This window comes from Lemur catta, chromosome 7 (genome assembly GCF_020740605.2).
Source record: "Lemur catta isolate mLemCat1 chromosome 7, mLemCat1.pri, whole genome shotgun sequence".
NCBI classification, from domain to species: domain Eukaryota; kingdom Metazoa; phylum Chordata; class Mammalia; order Primates; family Lemuridae; genus Lemur; species Lemur catta.
In genome coordinates, this window is record NC_059134.1 from 41875340 (window position 1) to 41891037 (window position 15698).

Consider the following 15698-nt stretch of genomic DNA (forward strand, 5'->3'; position numbering starts at 1 on the left):
CCTTCAGGGTCCATTCCAACCCTAGAATTCAATTACCTTCTCCTTCTTTACTCTTCCCCTGGGACAGTGTTTAAGAGACGTCTCCCCAGTCAGAGGGAATACCATACGCAGAACACTGAGCTGCAGTGATATCTACCTAGAAGCCTGGAAGAGATGAAAATTGTGCTCACTTATCATCCTACTAGTGTCTTAATCACCAATGCCTTAACAGTTTCCTGGCCCTAGAGTGCCTCGACTATACTGGACAAACATAGGTTGCCGAGAGAGAGAGAGAGAGAGAGAGAGAGAGAGAGAGAGAGAGAGAGAGAGAATGAACAAATATCCACCATGGTGTCTAAAGTCCTGCAGATAATCTGCCTTAGCCCACAGCTAAAGTCTGGGTGTGATCATCAGTCCTCTTGTAGACGGTCAAAAACTCCCACTTACGAACTTTGGGCCTGAGACATTTGCTAGCACAGCATAAGCACTTATACTTTTCAACTTATGTAATTCCTTTAGGTTGATGGAAGGATGCTGGCATGTGTCAATAAATGCAAAAATAATAATGCAATAAAAGTAATAATGAATGAAAAAATAAAAATATCAATAATTGTTTAAACAGAGAGATTCTGAGGTACACTGAAGACAGATGAATTATAATGTCTGGTTGGGTTGGAACTACATAAGTGAATAAAATATCTTGAAGCTACAGAAGGCAATATTTTTAGATAGTGCTCCTGTATATTTTCATTGAAGGCCTTGATCCCAGGCTGAGTTGATTGCTTTTTCCTTATACTTATTAAATTTGAGAGTAAATGTTTGTTTCTCTGTCAGTTTCCTCTACTATATTGGTGCCTTCTTGAGAGCAATGATCACATCTTATTTATTTCTGTATCTGCACCTGCTACATGGCCCTAAAAATTTATTTATTAGATGAATAACTAACAAGGAGATTTAAATATTATCGACTAGTAAATATTTCCAAAATATTTTAAGGCAGATTAGACTGAGACTTATTAATTACTGCCATGATCATTCTAATATATCCCACTCTCAATGATGTTACTTATAGGATTTTTAAAAAACAGGTTTTAGTCTAAGGCCAAAATTTATTAGAATGGGGAGAGCTAAGTATGTGTGAGGGAGGAAAGGAGCCACGAGTAAGATGCTTGCATGGCCACCTCTGGGAATGCAAAGTGACTTTCAAATGATCCTAAGTCAGACATAATCAAGAAAGTTAATATATTGAAGGGGAGTCGTATACCTGTAACACAATGCAAAGCATTTTAAAAATCATCTTGTGCTCCAGATTATACACATTGTTGCTCCACTCAATAGTGTATGTAATAGTAAATTGACTCTAATTGTTAATACCAATAATACCATTCACCAAGAAATCAGTTTATAATAAAGAATTATTTAGCTACTAAGCTCCTGGGGCTATAGCTAAGCACCTGCCAGAGAGGCAGTCATGAGGGGTTATTATTATTAATTATCTGTCCAATTATTCCTCTATCCCTTAGGAACAGCAACAATATACACTCTGCTTCTAATGAGGGCAGGAGGGGTACACCTGTGCCCACTCCACTCCTTCAGGGTCCTTCTAACACAGAGAATGTCGTGGGTTGGCCCTGAGAATGTTCCAGCAAGTAGCACAGGTCCTAGAGGAAGCCTTCAGAGCTGCGCAGAAGGGAGTGCTGGCAGGGAGGCTGGCAGAAGTTTTCCGTGAAGGAGACATGATTCCCCTCTTCCACAGTCACTTTCCCTTCTCCTGGCTCCCTTCCTTCTCCAAACGTGCTCGGCTCTGTCCATTCTCAGGAAAACCTCTCAGTGCCACCACCCTCTTGAGCTGATCATTCTCACTGTGCTCGCAAGCAAACTTTCTTTTTCTTTTTTTTTTTTGAGACAGCTTGGGGAGATGGTGAAAGGGCTATCGTGAAGCATTCCTAAACTGAATGGGGCTTTTAAAAAATTGTGATAAAATACACATAAAATTTACCATTTAAACCATTTCAAAGTGTACAATTTAGTGTGGCATTTATTACGTTCACAATGTTGTACAACCATCACCACTATCTTGTTCCAGAACATTTCCATCAACCCAAGAGGAAACCCATGCCCATTAAGCAGTCATGCCTCGCTCTCCCCCCTCTCCCAGCCCCTAGCAATCACTAGTCTGCTTGTTGTCTCTACGGATTTGCCCATTCTGAATATTTTACATTCAGTATGTGACCTTTTGTGACTAGCTTCTTTCATTTAGATAGGTTCATCCTCTTTGTAGCACGCTATCCGTTCTTCATTCTTTTTATGACTGAATAACATTCCATTATACTAATATAGCACATTTATTTATCAGTTAATGGACATTTGGGTTGTTTCCACCATATTTAGGTCATTTTAAGGGTAGCACCTATGCATCCTCTCTGTTTCCTTAATCTATTGGGATCCAGTTTCGTCCCTAACAAGAGTAATAGCCAGTAAGGAGGATAGCCAATGGTTATGGTGAGCTCGCAGTACTCTAGGCATGGTGCAGCATGCTTAGCAAGCATGGTCTCATTTAATCGGCCTAGCAGGAAGCTTGCGCAGTTTGGTCTCACACCAGGCAGCCCAGCCCAGGGCGCAGGGCTGAACTCCAGCCCAAGCTCCGTTGGCTCAGCGGAGTGCCTCGCTCAGGTTGTGTCTGTCCCAGGAGAAGTCCTGGTGGTAGTGTGCACAAAAGCGGCTTTGTCAATAACCCTTTGAGTAAATATCATCATTATTCCCGATTCATAGTTAAGGAACGTGACAGTAAGAATTAGAGAGTTCCTGTTTCTGTAACTTATTCAAGATCATACATCTAACAAAGAAGAGGAAGCTGGAGCTTGAAGGCAGATCTGAATCCATACTCTGAGCTACGTCCCTATTCTAGAATAACACTGGGGAGGACGTCTGTGGCCTCCTTTCTTCTTCAAAGATTTTCTTTTACCATAATCCAAAGTAAAAGATATATTTTACGCTGTGACCCAGTACATAATGCACATATGTAACGGAGAAAAAGTTTCACAAAACTGTACTTAACCTTAGTGCCTGCAACACATTTTTCCATTCTATTTCATCTTTTAAAAAATATTGGTCAAGCTCCACTAAATTGATTTCTTAAAAGGTTGTTGCCCACAGTTTAAAAGCCTCTACAGAAGCCCATTTTTTTCAGTCTTCATTTTTCTTGATCTTTTTGTGACATTTGACACCGTTAGGTAATCCTCTATGTCTGGAAACTCAACCTATTTGCGGATCACTCTCTCGTGGGCTCTGCAACACATTTCCAGCTTTCTTCCTGCTTCTCAGCCAAAATGTCTTGTATGTGCTTCAAACATAAGGGGTTCAACAGTAAACTTATTGCTCCATCTATTAAAACTGCTCTTTCTCCACTGATCCCTTTCTCAGTTAATGCCTTCTCTACTTTCCCATTCTCCCAAGATATGTAAAGAACTCTTGCAACCAAAAGATTGAATAGACATTTTTAAAAAGAATATATACAACTGGACAAGCACATGAATAGATGTTCAACATAATTAGTCATCATATAAATAAGAATTAAATCCACAGTGAGACACCATTATATATGTATATATATACCCACAAGAATGTCTAAAATTAAAGACTGCCAATGCTCATGTTGGCAAGGATATGGAGCAGCTGGAATTTATATATATTGCTCGTGGGAATATGAAATGGTACCACCACTTTGGAGAAATGATTGACAGTTTCTTGTATAGTTAAGTCCACACTTACCATGTGCTCTAGCAATTTCACTCCTAGCTACTTTTCTTATGAGAAATAAAAGCATATGTCCACAAAGACTTGTAAATAAATATTCATAACAGCTTTATTCATAATAGCACAAAGTTGAAACCAACTCAAACATCCATCAACAGGTGAGTGAATAAATAAAACATGGTATATCCACACAATGGAACACTACTCAGCAATTTAAAGGCAGAAATTACTGATATAAACAACAAAAATAGATGAATTTCAAAAATATTATGCAGAGTGAAAGAATGCAGACAAAAAAGAGTTCATACTGTAGACTTCTATTTATATGAAATTCTAGAAAAGAAAAAACTAATTTATAGTGATAGAAAGCATATCAGTGGTTCTCTGGGTTGGTGGGGTGGAGGAGTTGTTTACTGACTGTAGAGGTCATAAAAGAATTTTTTGGATGATGGAAATATTCTATATCTTGGTTGTGTTTACTTGAGTATGTATATATATTTGCCTCAACTTATCAAACTGTATACTTTAAATAGATGCATTTTTATTTTATGTAAATTATATCTTTATAAAGTTAATTTAGCTTGCCACTGGGATTTAAAAATGTGTTCAACTTCCTCCTTTCTGTCATCCCCTAAAATGAATCAATTATTAAGTTCTCCTGACTCAACTTCAAACATTTCTCTCCAATAAGTCTCTGCTCTCATGCTCTCTACTATCCAGTCTTAGTTCAGGTCGTCAGATCTCTCCACTGCACCAGTGGCAAAGCCTCCTGCCTTGCTTTCCTCCCCAACTCAACTCCAGCCAACATCTTCCTTCTCACCCCTCTTAATTAATCACATCCTGTCGCTCTCTTGATAAAATACTTCCATTGGCTGCCTTTTGTCCATAGGTTGAGATACAGATTCCTTCCTTCCTTCAACAAATACTTATTGGGAAGAGGCAAGCGTTCAATGCACTATGCAGAGCCATTTCATATATTGTTCCCTCTCAAAGCTCACCTTTAGTCACTTTGATCTTTCACAACTCCACACCTTTTGTATGCTGTCCCTGCCACCTGTTTTGCCTTTCTCTCTCTTTCTTCCCATTTACTTCTTAAGGTCTAGCTTAGATATTTCCTCCTCTGAAGATTTCACCAAGTACCCAGGCAGACATAGGGGTCTCAGAACCTTTTACTTAGCCCTCACATAGCATTGGTTGGTTATCACTTCTTTGTGTCTGCAAAGCCTGTTTCCCTTTCTAGACCGTGTATGATTTGATGTTATCGACCCTGTCGTAGTCACACCTGCACCTCTAACAACTTACATGCTGGGGCTCAGTAGTTATTTATTGAATTAAAACAACCAGACACATATATCAGCCATATTTTTATTGATGGTGAGGTTAGCAACATAAATTCTTTTGTTGGAACTAATTTTTTTCCCTCCTATACTTCCAAAATCTTTTGTCAATGCCTCTCTTGTATCACTTATTATTCTCCCACTAGATTGTGAAATTAAAAATTTTTTTGAAATATTTTAGGCACCTAGAAAAGTACTCTATAGGGAATAATAAAATAAACTCCCACGTACTCATTCTTGTCAAATCTTAGCATTTTTGCCTTATTTACTTCAGATGTTTCTTAAAAGTAAATCTAACACTTGTACATACAGTTGAAACCTCCTGGGACCCCATTCCGAATGCCATTCCCATTCTTCCCTTTTAAAGGCAATCACTCTCCTAAATTTGGTGTTTATCATTTATTTGCGTATTTTATACTATGTATGTATGAATTCATAAACAACTAATAGTATTGTTTTACATATTTCAAAACCTTATACAAATAATACAGTGCCGCAGATATTCTGCAGTTTAGTTTTTGTTTTGGCTTAATGTCCTAGTTTTAGATTTATCCATGTCAATACTTGTAACTCTAATTTAATGAGTAAGCTAAAGCATGTACGCATGCATGAATGTTCAATTAGATGTAGCCCGACTCTGTAAGCAGAGAACATGTTATATAATGCAGTGATGATTCTTATTATCTGCCTGTCTCAATGCTTGGCATGCCTTCTTTTGGCTACTGTACAGGAGACTATGCCACAGTATGGTATAGATACCTCTGAAGAGATAATACATTAAGAATCCGAGCTGGAAAACATCTTTAGTAAACTATAGAGATGGACTAAATCTACAAATTTGAAATTGAACACAGACAAAGCTAAAGCATATCATTTGGGCTAAGAAAATTCCAATGGCACAAATATAGGTTGGGGGAGATGTGGCTTAGGAGCAGAATATGAACAGAAAGTGGGGTGGGTTAGTTGACAAGTTAGCAAGGCTGTGAAAGGAAGTACCCATGGAGAACCACCAAGATGGCATTTCTAGAATGAAGATACTGGGTAGCAGAGCGAGCTCCTCCGGGCTGCTTGACTACACCTGGAAGACGCCTTTGGTTTCTGAATGTGGAGCTTGTCCAGAGGAAAGTAATGAGAACAGTTGAAGGAAGAGGTGATCATTCACATCAAGAAAGGAGGTTAAGGCCTGGTGGGATCATGATGGATGATTTCCATGATTGGAAGGGAGCTCCGTGTGGCCCTGAGAGAGGGCTGGACCAATCCTGCTCCTCTTCCTGAATTCCTACCTCAGCACCACCACCGACCCTGTCCTACCAGCTGGAAACCTGGGAGGGATCCTCAACTCTTCCTCACGTCCTTGCCTCCTACCTACCTGATGGCTTTTAAGTCCTGTCAGAGCTACATTCTAGACGCTACCTTACTTTACAACTCAGCAGCCTTTAACATTTTGGTACAGCCCCTCCTACATGAAAATTCTCTTCTGTTGGTTTTGTGTGTTGCATGTTTACCTAAATTCTCTCCCGCCTCTGAGAATGCCAGGGCACAACCAGATTTCGTGGAGCCTGAAGTGTTTTCAATTTTGAGGGCTGTCTTTAGAGGAGTATAATAACATTGTGAATAAAAGGCCTTGGATGGGGCCCACACAAGGTAGAGAATTATTCTGTGGCAAATCTAACTCAGGCTTTTTTTTTTCTTTAAAAATAAATTGTAATAGATTTAGGGGGTACAAATTGAATTCCATTACATGTATATATTATATGGTGGTGAAGTCTGGCCTTTCAGTGTACCCAAATACTCAGGCTTTTTTTTAATGCCCATCTTCTTCTATCAAGCCATATGGTGGAATTCCTAAAGACACATCAAAGCCCCTTTCTGTTTTAATGCTATATACTTCCCTAGTTTTCAGGATTTCATTTCAATCTCAAATGGCTACGGCTCACTGATGACTCCCAAGCTCGTGTTTCCACCTCTGGCCTCCGTGAGTCTCATGCTCAGCGGGTCATCTCCACTTGGGTATCTGCAAACATGCTGTGGCTGAGGCTGAATCACGACCTTTCCCCTCACCATCTGGTCCTCTTGTAGGTCTCCTATCGTAGTATTTGGCCCCTACATCTTCCCAGTTCCAAAAGCTAGACACCTAGGCAGCATCCTTAACACCCCCTTCTCCCTCATGCTTGTATCCAATCCATCTTCAGCCCTGTCACATTTTCCTTAAATATCTCTTCCCACCAACTTCATTGTCACCATCCCCAGGCCAGGATATTGTCATGTCTTGGCTGGACCACCACAATCACAATGGTCTTCTTCCTTTTCTTTTTTTTCAAGATATTATTTTTAAAGACTTAATTATCTTAGAACTGTTTTAGGTTCACAGCAAAGTTGAGAGGAGGTACAGAGATTTCCCATATGCCCTCAATCCCACACATGCACATCCTGCCCCATTATCAACATCTCCCTGATGGTACATTTGTTACAACTGATGAACCTACCCAAAGTCCAAATGTACATTTGGATTCACCCATGGTATTGTATATTCTATAGTCTGGATGATATGTATCCACCATTGTAGTGTCATAGTGGGTACTTTTACTGCCCTAAAAGTCTTTCATATTCCATCTATTCATCCCTTCCCGCTCACCCCAAGCCCTGGCAACCACTGATCTTTTTACTGTCTCCACAGTTTTGCCTTTTTTAGAATGTCATATAGTTAGAGTCATCCAGTATGTAGCCTTTCCATATTGGCATCTTTGGCTTAGTAATGTGCATTTAAGATTCCTCCATGTCTTTTCATGGCTTGATAGCTCATTTCTTTTTAGCACTGAATAATATTCCATTGTCTGGGTGTAGGACCGTTATCCATCCACCTACTGAAGGACATCTTGATTACTTCTAAATGTTGGCAATTGTGAATAAATCTGCTATAAATATCTGTGGGCTGGTTTTTATGTGGACATATGTATTCAACTCCTTTGTGTAGATACCAAGGAGCACAATTGTGGGATTAGACGGTAAGAGTGTGTTGAGTTTTGGAAGGAAATGCCAAACTGTCATCCAAAGTGACTGTACCGTTTTGCATTCTCACTGACAACAGGTGAGAATTTCTGTTGCTGCACCTCCTCACCAGCATTTGGCATAGTCAGTCACAATAGTCTTCTAATTGGTCCTCCCACATTTCATCTGACAGCCTCCTCCACCTCTTCTATTCTATACACTGCTGTTTGGCCGTCTTTCTAAAAGGCATATCTGATCACATCATCCCCTGCTTAGGACCCCCAAAAGACTCCTATCTTTCTCAGGACAAGGATCAAATCCTTACCTAGCCCTTCAAGGCCCTGCCTCCTGTGGCCCTGCCTGGCTCTCAGCACCTCCTCACTATGCCACCTCTGCTCCCAGCCACGCCACCTTCTCTCGGTCCCTCCTGAAGCCCAGCCTGTGCCTGGAAATCTCATCCTCAACCTCCTCACTCCTGAGTCCTCAGTCCAGGTCAGGTTCCTTTATTACTCACTCTTAAAAAACCTTATTTCCTTCCTGAGTTTATTTATCCCTATTCTGTATCACACATTCACTGGTGTCATTGATTTGATTGATTAACATCTGACTCTCAGCTCTACTCTGGGTTTTATGCCAGCTTGGGCCACGCATGTGTGCGGTTGCTCTTCCATGTATCTGGACCTTGCTCACAACAAGTCCTCAATATTTTTAAAAGAGTGAATAGATGCCTAGGAAATGGATTGAGAAACAAATTGATCTGTAGGATGATGCAAGCCTAGGCTCTAAGTCTTGGGTCCAAGAATCATTTACTTTGAACGAACAAGATTCAAGGACACTGTAAATTGCAGAGGCGCATGCCCTGTTAGGCCAGGAAACATATCTCTCCCCATAGCTTAGAACTTGGCAATTCCCAATACCCTATGTCGAAAGCCAGCTGGCTGGCAGCACTTTTGAAAGCATGGTGATACATTAACCCTCAAAGGCAAAGTCCAAGGGCACAATTTTGCTGCAAGGGCTGCCTGCCTGACTGCAGCTTTAATAGCCTATTCTTCAAATGTGCACTGACGTCAGCGAGAGTTCCCTGTGTCCAGCGTGTCTGACTCGGCCTCCACAGTGCACTTTGGAGGGGAAGAATTTGGGCTGAAGACATTTCACCTGCTACCTGTTTACCTGTTTACCTCTTTGGGGGATTAAAGTGAAATTCAAAATTCATCCTTTTTTTTTTTTTTTTTTGCTCTGGTATAGATTTCATTTACTATTGCATTTGTATTTCCTATTTTATTATTTATGAACTGCTAGATAAAAATCTGAAGGCAGAGCAAGGTGGGATCTGCTGAAAAATCAAGCTAAATCAAGATATTTTTAGTCTTTTGTCAAAGTCCCACAATTAAAGACACAAGGAGAAATGTTTTGTTGCTTTAGGATACAATAGAAGCTGCAGGGTGTTTTTTTTGTTATTAAAAATCTTTTTTGACTTTAAAAATAAAATGTGTTAGCCTCAAGATTGCAGAAAATCCTCACCAAGTGAACTAATCAGAGCATTATATGATACAAGAAAATATGTTATTGATGGAAAAGATTTTTCTGCCAAGTCTTCATAAAAAGCAGCCATGTAAAACCCAAAATGTCTTTAAAAATGATATAGCAAGATATTACAATGTTGTCAGAAATGTTTGCAAACGCTTCAGAATTATCTTTTCCCTTCCTAGTGCTCTCAAAGTACCTTAGACACACCTCAGTATAGTGTTTACTGGGGCATGATGACAAACTGTTGGATGTCTCCTTGCAGAGATGGTGAGCCCCTTGAGGCCAGAGCACAGTTTTTAGCTATCTGTGACAGGCATAACTTTTGTAGGGTGTCTGGCACAGAGAACAGGAATTAGAATCAGGGAGCTCAGTGCTCCAATTTTGCTCTCATGTTTTCATACTGTAGAAACTTGGCAAATACTTAACCTTCCCAAATCCCATTATTCTGTAAAATGGGGAATCACACCTCCTCACAGGGCAGCTGAGGGAATGAGATATGTGTCCTGTATGCAATAGGTAATCAATAAATATTATTATCAAAAACTTAAAAGCTAAGACCCTGGGGTCTCCCTTTTCCTAGCTGTGTGACTCTGGGCAAGCCATGTAACTTCTCTGAACCTTGACTTCTTGTCCATATAACAGAAATAATCATAGCTACACCTCAGAGTTATGATGAGGAACAGATTTTGGACTTTTGCATTTAATGAGCCCAAAGCAAACAAAGTCTAGTGACTAATATATGGTTGGCAACCTTTTATTTTTCTAAGTAAGAATGTTCCAAAAGAGAAACTATCATCTACCATCACCATGAAAGGAGTATTTAACCCGAAAAAGTGGGAAGGATAAATTCTTTTAAATGGACATGTCTTTTAAAAAAACCTTCCCAAAGCCCTTATTTTAGGCCGGTAAAAATTTTAGTCCTGCACCAGCACTAGTCTATGTCTAGCCTTTGAAATCCATTAATTATGAAGGTTAAATGATATAATGTGTATAAATGGTTGAGTGTAGAGCCTGGCACATGGAAAACGCTAAACGAATATTAACTTCTACTATTTAGTATTATTTTTATTATGATTGTGATGGTTAATTTTGTGTCAACTTGGCTGGGGTAAGGGATGCCCAGATAGCTGGTAAAACATTATTGTGGGGTGTGTCTATAAGGGCATCTGAATTAGTAGACTAAGTAAAGAAGATTGAGCTCACCAATGCAGGTGGGCACCATCTACTCTGTTGAGGGCCTGAATAGGAAAAAAAGGTAGAGGAAGGGCAAATTTGCTCTCTTGGCTCTCTTGCTTAACCTGGGACGTACATATTCTCCAGCCCTGTATATTGACACTTCTGGTTTTTGGGCCTTTGGACTGGAACTTACACCATCGGCCCCTCAATTCTTAGGCCTTTGGACTCAGACTGAATAACACTACTGGCTCTCCTAGTTGTCCAGCTAACAGATGGTAGGTTGTGGGACTTAGCCCCAGTAATCACATGGTCAATTTCTGTAATAAATCTCCTCTTACATATATCTCTATATATCCTATTGGTTCTACTTCTCTAGAGAACTCTGGCCAATTAGCATAAATTAAAATACTTAACATTTCTATTAAAAAAGTTTAATAAATGAATGAACTAAATGCTTGTTATATTTGTAATCAGTAGAGCTAAAGAATGGAATGAGGTAATGATATGAGTAACTGGTTAGAGGCTTTGGGAATTAGAATGTTGCTGGCAAACATTTACCAAAGGCTTCCTGTGTTTCAGGCGCTCCTTTAAGTATTTTACCTGTATGATCTCATTTATGCTTCATGAAAATCCCATTTATCCCATTTTTACAGAGAAGGCAACTGAGGCAGAGAGAGGTTATATAACTTGCTCCAGGTTACCTGCTAGTAAGTGTCATGGCTGGGATTCCAATCCAGGCAATGAGACTCCATCAAATGAACTTTAATCACCATGATACTCTGCCTCCCTATAATAAAGATAAAATGTATTACCAATTCTAATTTAAATGAATATATTATATAAGTAGAAAAAGAAACAGGCAATTGAGAGGAAGAGCAACAGATTGTGTCATTGAACCACATTTGGGGCAGCGTTAGAAATGAACAGGCCCATAATCATATTCAGTTTTATGGAAAAATGTCATGCTCTAGGAATGTGTCAGATAACATTTGAGGGTAATTGAGAAATTGGATGTGTCAAGGGCTGAGCACCTTAGCACATCACCTTTATTTTCTGCTGGGCTTCTCTTGTTCAGTTTTTTGAAGTGTGACATACCTTTGATAGTTTGGAAAAGGTGAGGGATGGGAGTGAGGGGGCAGAATGATGGATTGGCTGTGAGTCTTGTTTTCAGCATTTTAAATCCATGGTATTGCCAAGACAGCAAGGGGAAAGTGCTGGGAGGCACTACGTTCCGGCTAGAGCAGGGTGAGAGGAGGCAGCCAGGGGTAGCCTGCTTGACACTAAATCACCTGGGTAGAGCCCCGGCTAATGAATCGCTCGCCCCATGAAGCAGCCACCGCCTCATTGCTCTGCACCAGCTCCACAGCGGAGGCCAAAACCCAGCTCTGGAAATGAGCCTGTGCAGAATATAGCGAAATAAGAGGTCACATTTTCCCAGAGCTTCGCTGCCAGCATGTGGCCAGTGCCCAGCTGAAATTGGCAGTAGTGGCCACCGAAACCTCCCTCCAGCTGAAAGCAGAGTAACTGGCTTCTTGGAGATGGTTCAGCCACAGCCAACCTGTGGATCATTTCTGAGCCAATATTCCACAGCAGGACCCTGAGGAGGACTCAGCCAAGGTCCCAGTGTCACGGCAGGGGCTGCCAACACAAGTTGTTCCTTTGAAGACCAGAGACTGCTCTGCTGAGTTGGGGTTAAGCCCCCAGGGTTCACACAGGATGCGAAATCACACAGGCTTTCCATCATCTCATTATTGATCTTGTTTCTTATTAACCCAAACAAAAACACTTTGGCTTTGACTCCGGTGTTACTCAGGACAAAAATTATATCCTCCTTCGGGTTCAAATGGATATCCTTTTGTTTGTTCCAGGCACTGCTCTAAGCTCATTATGTAGATTGTCCAGCTGTCACAACCACCCTTTGCAGAAAAGGACGTGAACGTGTAGAGAGGTGAGGTAACTCACCAACCGGCACACAGCGAGTGTGCTTAAAGCCCAGGCTAACTCCAAAGTCTAAGCGCTTTAACCACATGTTGGTCCTTCTCTTGTGAGGACTGTGAAAAGAATTATTATTTAAAGATTCATGTCTCTGCTTTCTTCCCATATGGATTCTTAGCTCTTTGAGAGAAGGGACTATTTCTTACTAAGGTGTTTCCATAGTATTCATTCAAGCATTTGAGAACGTTTATTGAGCACTTACTATGTGCCAGGTACTATGCCAAACATTTACCAATACAAAGACAAAAAATCATAGGGCCTGCTCTTTGGGAGCTAATACTTCTATGAAGGTAGTACCTAGGGAAGTCAATGAGTTATTACAAAATAACAAAGTCCATCTGGCAGGAAATGTGCTATTCTAACAGATCTTTGCAGTTATTTATAGACTATTAACATATTTTATTTATTCATATATTTGATTCTAAATGCAATTAACAAGTGAGTTCTCAGAAAAAATACTTAAATTAATTCAATCGTGGGTGTGACATACTCAGAAATATATATGTGGTCTTTGTCCTTGGTTCCTGACACAGAGATCCTAAATCCTTTGGAATTTCTTGAGTGATGGGGTGAGAGGAGCATCTCTTGTTCTAATTATGTAATTCTTGGTGGGATCTTGGATGGTGGCTGGCCACCAAAAAAGACCAAACATTGATAAGAAGTCTGGAACTTTCAGTCCCAATCCTTAACCTCTGGGGAGAGGAGAGGGGCTGGAGATTGAGTCAATAATTGATCATGCCTATATGATGAAACCTCCATAAAAACTCCGAAACCACAAGTTTTGGAGGGCTTCTAGTTTGGTGAACACACTGAGGTGCTGGGAGGGCATGAAATGTCACATACCACCCTCTTTTTTTTTTTTTCTCTATGCATCTGTCTCATTTGGCTGTTTCTGAGTCATATCCGTTATTAAAAAAACCTGATAATAGTAAGTAAGCCGACTTCCTGGATTCTGTGAGCCATTCTAGCAAATTATCAGACCTGAGGAGGGGTCGTGGGAACTCCTGAGTTATAGCCAGTCAGAAGTACAGGTGCTCTGGGACTTGTGACTGGTGTCTGAAGTGGGGACAGTGTTGGGGGACTGAGCCCCTAACTTGTGGGATCTGACGCTAACTCTGAGTAGTGTCAGAGTTTAATTGAATTGTAGGACACTCAGTTGCTACTCAGAAAATTAGAGAATTGTTCCTTGGTGTTGGAAATCACCCCAGTGGGATTCTTGAGAGAGCAACATAAATTCATTCATGACTAAACATGGGCATCAGAAGATATAAACATCTTTTGTGAAATGTGTGTAGCAGACTCAAAAACATACAGAATTTTATCTGTATGAACTGTAGCAAGATCAAAATAAGAGATAGGTGTTTAAACATTTTATGTTCTTAAGTTCCTGCCAAGATTATCATAAAGGCCTCCTGACTCATCTGCGTCCTCTGTACCCCACCGTCATCCCCCTTCACAGAACAGCCAGGGAATCTTCCAAAACAACCAATCAGGCCATGTCACTTAGCAGCCAAAAGCCCAGTTGATTTGCAATTGTTTTCAGATTAAAACCCAAGTTCCTTATCATGGACTGCAGTGACCTACATGATCTATCTCCTGTCCTTTCAAACTGATATGGTGATAATAATGATGCTGTCATGATAATGATGATAGAAAGTGTTTATTGAGCATCCACTAAGTACTTTACATGTTTTCTCTCATTTAATCTTTATGACAGTCCTATCTCTCCTCTCTAATTTACGTGGCAGCCACATTTTGCTCCTTTTTCTTCCAAATACTCACAGAGCCCTTTCCCACTCCTGGGCCTTTGCACTTGCTGTACCCTCGGCCTGGCCTTGGATCGTCTTGTTCCAGCTCTTCTCACAGATGGCTTATGCATATCCACCAGGTGTCAGCTCAAATGTCACCTCTTTGGGAGGCTGCCCTCACCTACTCCATCTAAGCAGCTGCTTCTGATTATGACATCCTTTCTTGCTGATGAGAACATCTCGGAGCCTTTCATGCTCGTGTTTAGGTCTTTTCTCATGTTTGTCTATTTCCCCACCTAGAATATTTTGTCAGCTGTCTTGCTCATTACTCTATGACCAGTGCCTAGTGTATGTGAGAAACAGAGGCTCAATATGTATTTGGTGAATTAATTGATAAGTGTATCTCAAGGATATTAAATAATAAATGCTGGGCCAGGCATGGTAGCTCACGCCTATAATCCCAGCACTTTGGGAGGTCAAGCCCAGTTCAAGACCAGCCTGGGCAACATAGTGAGACCCTGTCTCAACAAAAAATAAAAAATTAATAAGTGCTAAACAAAACCCCATATATATTTTTTGTTAGTAGCGACCACCTACTCATGCCAATATTCAATAATTTAGCAGGCCTGGTTTTCATATCATCACTAGATGTGTGTGCATTTTTTGGCTGAGTGATCGTAAGAAAAGCAGGCCCAGGTGAACTTTGGGGAAACATACCTAAGTGTTTTAGATAAGGCTGATGACAAGGTGAGCACTAGCATACAGCTAAAGCAGCGAGCGGTGGCGGGGAAGAGTGAAGAGCCGTCTGGGGCTCCCAGAAAGGCTGACAATTCAGGAGGCAGGTGAGTCCTCTCCAGAGTGGAGTGGCTTGGTGTGAGCTGGAGCTTGGTATAGATGGGATAAAGATGGAGGGCTGAGGAGTGGCGGAAGATGAGGCTGAAGGTTACACTGCAAATGATGGAGAAAGGTGGTGAATACCGTGCTAAGGAGGACAGATTTTGTGCTGGAAGCTGTGGCCATGGGGCAGGGCTTAGGAAGTCAGAATGATTAGATGAATGCCACACAGAAGAGGTGACATGGATTGGAGAAAGTAGATGCTGTAGGCAAGACGTGAGCCCCACCCTCCACTCAGGTGGTACAGTAAGAATGAAGAGGATGCTGTGCACGGAGTTAATGTTCAGCGTGTTTGTTC